A 7,267-nucleotide genomic window follows, 5' to 3' on the forward strand; every position below is an offset into this window, starting at 1 on the left:
GTATCGTTTATGTTCTGTCGGCGATGGAGCATCTTTAATGAAACATAACATATTAAGAAAACCAAACTATTTGTATCGACGATAAAATTATCGTAACAGTAAATTTGTAAGACTTTGGTAATGTTAAAACGTTGTCGAACTCTTCCTTCACTACATTGTCGGTTACACACGCAATCAGCCTATACTCCGCAGGTTCCTCCACTAGGTGGTCGACTTGATTTCATCTTTTTTCTGTGTTCACAATTGCTTTCGTAATTGATCATAAATAAACTAAGATATTTTTCACTACACAAGAAGAATCATCAAATTGACAGTATAGGAATGACTATTAGTACTATAATATAAAAAACACTTTATTACAAACAATACTATGGTATCAACACATGGACCGATTATCTATTGTATATCGTTATATATATATAAAGTATCACTCTTATCACAAGCCAAGGAAAATGTAATATAGAAATAAATGGAAAGTTATATATACAAGTAACGTGACGCTATCCTAATTGGAACGCTACCCAAAATGGGACGCTTTTGAAATGTGTGATACAGACTTTTAAGTGTACAATCCAACCTAACAATAACTGCCCTGAACAAACATTATGGTGGTGTATAGTAATTATGACAACTGTATATGTCATTTTCTTTCGTATTGCTTATTATCTCTATCAACACATGAAAATAATTAAAATGTAAAAAAAAAAAAAAAAAAAGAAAAAAAACGGGAAACGATGTCGTGAGACAACCCTAAAACACCATATAGTTTAAAACTGGGATATTTCATAAAAAAAGTTCTAATCTCAAATTTTCTTTGAATGAATTCAAAAGTCTTGTTTATGATGTTTGGATATTTATTTAACAGTGCTGGATCACGCACAGGGAATGTAGGATCACGCAAGCTTCAAAAATCTCTATTTATAATATATGCTGGTGGTGTGTAGTAATTATGACAACTGTATATGTCATTTTCTTTCGTATTGCTTATTATCTCTATCAACACATGAAAATAATTAAAATGTAAAAAAAACAAAAAAAAAAACCGGGAAACGATGTCGTGAGACAACCCTAAAACACCATATACACTGCCCTCCAAAAGTTCTGTTACACATGCATTTTTTATAAATAAATTAAAAAAAAAAATAATTTCAATTTTCCTTTAGTTAAAACGTGAATACTTTATTGTCCAAATACTTTTACAATTTTTCATGATAATGCAATGACCCTGAGTTCATGTATTGTAATGAAATTGGAATATTTGTTAAAAATCAAAAATATTGTTATTCTGTTAATATTTTGTATATCCTCCACGTGCTCTAAGTACTGCCTGTATACGGTCAGGCATACTTCTGATCAATGTTCTACATCTTCTAGCAGGTATCTCATTCCATGCTAGCTGCAATGCAGCTTCCAGTTCCCCAAGGTTTCCGCAATTGTGCTTGCGGACTTCCATACCAAGATCTCTCCACAGGTTTTCGATTGGGTTCAGGTCAGGCGATTGTGGGGGCCATTCCAAAGACTGAATATTGTTTTCATCCTTCCATTCAGTTACTATACAGGCTCTGTGGCATGGGGCACCATCATCTTGGGAGAAAAAGTTATTACCGTTGCCTAGCAGATGTGCTGATGGTATTGCACTGTTCTCTAAAATGTCAATGTACTTTATTCCGTTGAGATTTCCTTTCAAAGGAGTAAGATATCCAGTCCCTCGGAAAGACATAGCACCCTAAACCGTCACACCACCCCCACCAAACTTAACTGCAGGCACTACACACTCGTGATGTAATTTTTCATTCACTCGTCTTCTCACGTACGTTCTGCCATCTGTTTGGAAGAGAGTGAATCTTGACTCATCAGTCCATAGAACTGTTGACCAGTCCACCCTGGTCCAATTTGTGTGATTCTGTGCAAATGCCAACATCTTCTGAGGATGGGTAACTGTTAAGAGTATTTTTGTGGCAGCAACCCAACTCTTCAACCCTGCATTGTGTAATCTTCTCCTCACTGTTGTATTGGATGCCACAACACCAGTTTGGATCCATTCAGTTCGAAGTTCAGGAACGGTCTGCTTACGATTTCTAAGACTGGCCCGGACTAGCAATCTGTCATCCCGATCCTTAGAAATACTTGGCCGACCAGAACGTTCCCGATCCTCGTAGTTACCCGTATCTTGGAATCTTTTAATAGCCCTGTACACGTTCTGTCTGTAACAAAAGAGAAATGGTCAAACTTTAAAACTGCATACCAAATTATGAATTGCGAAATCCTCAAAAGTTTCAAGGAAAACAATGATCACTCACCTGCTAGTTCCAAGTATCCTTGCAGTTTGTGCCGCCGGAACACCATTACGATGGTTAAAAACACACTGAAAACGGTCTTCTCTAGATAATCGCTACATTTTGTTACATGAAATTTTTCATAATTAAATCATAATTTAAGAATAACAAAAATGATGACACATGGTGAGCAGTGATTAATTTTGTCATTTTAAATTAAATTTCCATGGAAATACAGTCCATAAGTGAGTTTGTTTTACTATTTTTAGGCATTTGATAGGTCTGTATAAAATATGAAATAATTGAATTATTAATAAAAACCCGTTTAGGACTTAATGAGGACAATTATTTGTATTAAAATACCAAAGTAGCATTATCCCCCTTTACTTCATTTAAAACAAATGACAAAAAAAATCTATCCCCAATAATTTTGTCGAAAATAATTTTATACAGAATGAAGAGAGTTGTAACAGAACTTTGGAGGGCAGTGTAGTTTAAAACTGGAATATTTCAAAAAAAAAGTTCGAATTTCAAATTTTCTTTGAATGAATTCAAAAGTCTTATTTGTGGTGTCTGGATATTTATTTATCAAACAATACTTAGAAGGTTTTGCATTTTGGGTTCTCGAACCTAATGAAACACAGTGCTGGATCACGCACAGGGAATGTAGGATCACGCAAGCTTCAAAAATCTCTATTTATAATATATGCACTGTTGACAATTAAACAGATCATGAAATTAAACTGAAGGCATGAATTTTTGGAAAAAATCTGGATTCAATCACAAGGTAGAACACTTAAGAATTATCTTTAAAAATGTTCCAATTTCAAAAACGTTCCAATAACTAACGCCGTATATAGAACATCGATATTTCTTGTTTTGTGAATTATCAAGAGAATTAACTCTTGATTCTGTCTAGCTATCAGTTTGATGACACGGGAATGAATTGGTGTTAAGAAAATCACAAGTTCTATGGAATGTACATTTCGTTTAAAAACAAAAATCAAAACAGAATCTGTACAATCGCAAACATATGTAGATGACATATACCTGTTGAATTATTACAGTGACACAAGAAATTGGAATTCAATCGATTTTTTTTTCAATTATGTACAATTATGCCAATGACAACTTGTAAACTTAATTCAAAAATGAAACTTCTGCTATTTTCTGATAAATATCGGTATCTGCAATGCAACAATGGAAGGATATGAGGCGTTCAAGCAGATCGAGCCTCCATAATCAGTTGCTGCTCGTTTGTGACGGTTAAACAACCGTGCGATCCATAAAATTAGTGATAAGATTTTCTATGCAGAATTGTAATACTGTTTGAAGCTTAGAATCAGATATGTCGTAGAGACAACAATATCAAGCCAAATTTCTTTGATGTATTTAACAATCTAGAGACTGAAGGCCAGTATAAGTTGCCAATAACACCAATGATATTGATATAGTTGACAGATCAGTAACCCGGAGGTACTAAAAAAAGAATCAATACCCCAGAAAGTTTTCCAAAAGGCCACCAGCTGAAATAGTTTAAAGTTCATTTGTCTTATAACCACTAAGATAATTAAACGAGACCAGGAAATTAAGACAATGATGAATTAATGACTAGAAAAGTCACAACCATCTACAATATTCTATCTATAACCTCACACTGCAATATCATTTGTCACAGACATTAGCAGGAATACATAAGGCATTGTTGTTTCTTATAAATCAATATAAGTATACATACACATTTTTATACATAGAGATAAATATGAAAACTTACTTACATGTATTTATATAATAGGCTAATAGACAAAAACCAACCATTGAAAAATAAGGTGTATAAACGATTGCGCCAAAGATGGATTTTTGCGTGACGGTCAATATATAGCGAAGTTCATAGATATGTAAAGTTTCTAATATATATATAACCTGAAAGCTAATGTTATAATCCAACTTTCCCGTCTACTAAATTTTCGATTTGCATTTTAAAGCATATTTGCGGAGGTTGAGTATCGCGGATTTAAAATTAAATGGAAATACCTTTCAAAATAATTGTGGAAGATATTAATTCGCGAAGAAATCTTTCGCGAAATTACCGTGGTCGTTTTATTCGATAAAATAATTCGTACACGAAAGAAATCTGGTTCACAGTACGTCCTGTTATGCTTTAAATATAAATTATAGGTATAAGTGAAATGTCAGAATATTCAGAAATGTTTAAATGAAAATAAAAAAACAAGGAACCATCACGTTAAGATGTGCGTATGATATTTTGATAAAATGGCATACGTTCATTGTTAAAAGGAAAGCTACTGAACCTGATGATGATGTCATGAGCAATGAACCCTTTAGCACGCATTTACAATTTGTTTCAATTTCAAATAGTTGAATTTGTTTGTGGTTATTATTAAAAATCAGATGGGCACTTGGTGCTGACTAGTTTAACTTTGTATTCACAACTTAATTTACCTCCAAACTTAATCTAGTTTTACGTGTAGCATAAATCTTTTGATTTCTATATATAAAATATTAAATTTATATTTACCATCTTTACTGGCGGAATCCATTGCAGTCTTTCGAGTTCTGCAATGAAAAGAGAGAACTGAGCTATACATATACATTTGTACGTGTATGATTCTTTCTTAAATCCCAACCTAGAGTGACAAACGGCTTGTAACGTTAAATCCTAGCAAAACTTAAAGTATCTGGATGTGTCATTAACTAAATGCTAATAATCAATATCCACTCATTAAAAAATATGTTTTTAGACGTTACCGATCATAAGTAGTTGGTGTGCGAATTTTAATCAATACTATAATATTCCTCTGGCCCTTAGAGGCCGTGAGCTTTTCTGCTGCTGAAAGTGCATGGAAAATATAATCGGAAGCGCTGAAAACTTATCTGCTTTAATCATGGGACCTGTCATGAATATCCAGGTCACATTTTGGGACATGTCGCATTGTTAAAGAAGAATTAGAATCTAGATGGTAGAAATAAAAACACAAAACTACAAAGTTACCTAAAAGTAAACGTCATGCCAATTAAATCATTATGTCGATTAAACTAACACAAAAATGAGCAGATGTGTAAATTGTATAAATTGAGAAAATTCACAATAAAGGACACAGAAACTATTAGTGTTCTATTTTATTGTTCATGGGACTAGAAATATAAATTGGATATATGCCCAGAAGCACTGTTAGAGACAGTGCAGTTAATAACATGTTTTAGCATACACGAAATAGCAAAAAAGTACGTAAAATATGATAATGTAAGTGAAAGAGTTGTCTAATAAGCTATAATTAACACTTAATGGCAGTCCATGAGATGCACATCCTTTACGACATTATTGAAATAAAAATACAGACATTAAATATAATGTCGAAAATCTATAATTTTTATTTCAATAACTTTGCAAGAGCTGAAGACGTGTTCCCGACAGCGATGAAATGTTAGCTAATTAGTTAATTACAACTTTCTTTACTTCGTTTATCTTTTTCTGCAGCTTTTACTATTTTGTGTTTGCTATAATACACATTCTATAACCTGTTTCTTACAGCACTTTCACATACAATGTATATCCAATTTCACCAAGGCAACATGGCTACGTGCGACATCTCTAGTCCCTTATTAATACTATACATGTACTGTATAACACACATGCTGACCACTTATCTTTCGTTATCATTGTTATCAGTCTTTCACCGCCGCCTTATGGATGCCTACAAATAGGCTTCCACATTTCATACCAACACAACGAAACATTTTCAAACAAAACTCCTGATCGAAATGAATGAACATTTGGAGAGATATCAATACACTGGTGTTGAAACGAATATAAAAGATAAACAATAAAAATGGCTTTGAATTCAAATGTATCTCTTATTTAATATATCATGAGCTTGAAATAATTAATATTCCACTCGGCACACCGTCTACTAGTGCTAATTAATTTGTGGAGAAACCTGGAAGACACCTTACAAGCATTTATTTTTGAAATTTTTAAAATTTTCACGACACTGAAATTTATTGATTTGATTTAAAAGTAAGTTGTAAATTGTCTTTTGTTTGATATATAGAAAGCCATTGTAAGCTCATTTAAAATCCTCTTTCTTCGTGATCCATACAAAGATACTTATGTGATAACTTTCATTCGGTCTAAAGACACACTCAATATGTTTATGGTTGTCAAAATAATTGCCTATGCTTAATTGTCTGATTATTTATAATATTATCTTTTAAAAACATCTTTTTACATCTGCTATGTATTTAATTTTTGGGCGTCTGTACCTCCTTTCTTTGCGCTTATCTTGATATGTTACTCACCACCACAAAATACCAACATTTTAAGAATTACATTACTTACAATAATTCAAAGTAAAATAAGAGTCCAAAAATCATGATATCTACGTTTACAATGCAATGAAATGAGTACACACAGTCAACACAAGAAGCCGATTTTTTTATGGTCTACCGCAGTTCCCACGACAATTACCGTCTATATATGTAATTAAAAACCCTTTTTAATTGGCGAGTAATGAAAGCTACGGCACATAGAAATGCATAACTTTAGCAAAAAAAGTTATAAAAGATTAATAGTTATCACAATGTTTAAGCATTTCAGACATTGTACTTTACCTTTCCAGGGGTGCAGGAAGTGTACCTTCTGCTAGTCGATTCTGGTATGCAGAAACAACTATATGACCTCAACTGATACATTTCTGCGAAGAAACCACACTTGACTGTTCGTGGTACATTTCTTTATCTCACAACCTTGAGACCTCGAGACACTAAAAACAAGCAGCACATGTTATATAATAGTTATCTATACAAATATATCCAGATGCATTCATATTGTTTTTGTTGTTGTTGTTTATATAATATATACATCCGTACTTTAATAAGAGCTGTCAGGAACAACTATCTATTGAATATCCGTATATTTTGATACAATATATTTTATGTACTGATATAATAATATCGTACAATTAAAGGGA

At 32.8% G+C, this 7,267-nt stretch overlaps 1 long non-coding RNA gene across 1 annotated transcript; it reads right to left on the bottom strand.

Annotated features, from left to right (window-relative positions):
- Positions 1-247: 247 nt before the first annotated feature.
- LOC138320012 (uncharacterized) lies at positions 248-6,967 on the bottom strand. The gene is made up of 3 exons (XR_011208068.1): positions 6,909-6,967; positions 4,816-4,853; positions 248-2,204 (listed from the first exon to the last, which is right to left on the bottom strand). It is a non-coding gene; the product is annotated as an uncharacterized lncRNA (long non-coding RNA).
- Positions 6,968-7,267: the final 300 nt, after the last annotated feature.

The sequence above is a fragment of the Argopecten irradians genome, chromosome 3 (assembly GCF_041381155.1).
Source record: "Argopecten irradians isolate NY chromosome 3, Ai_NY, whole genome shotgun sequence".
Classification (NCBI taxonomy): domain Eukaryota; kingdom Metazoa; phylum Mollusca; class Bivalvia; order Pectinida; family Pectinidae; genus Argopecten; species Argopecten irradians.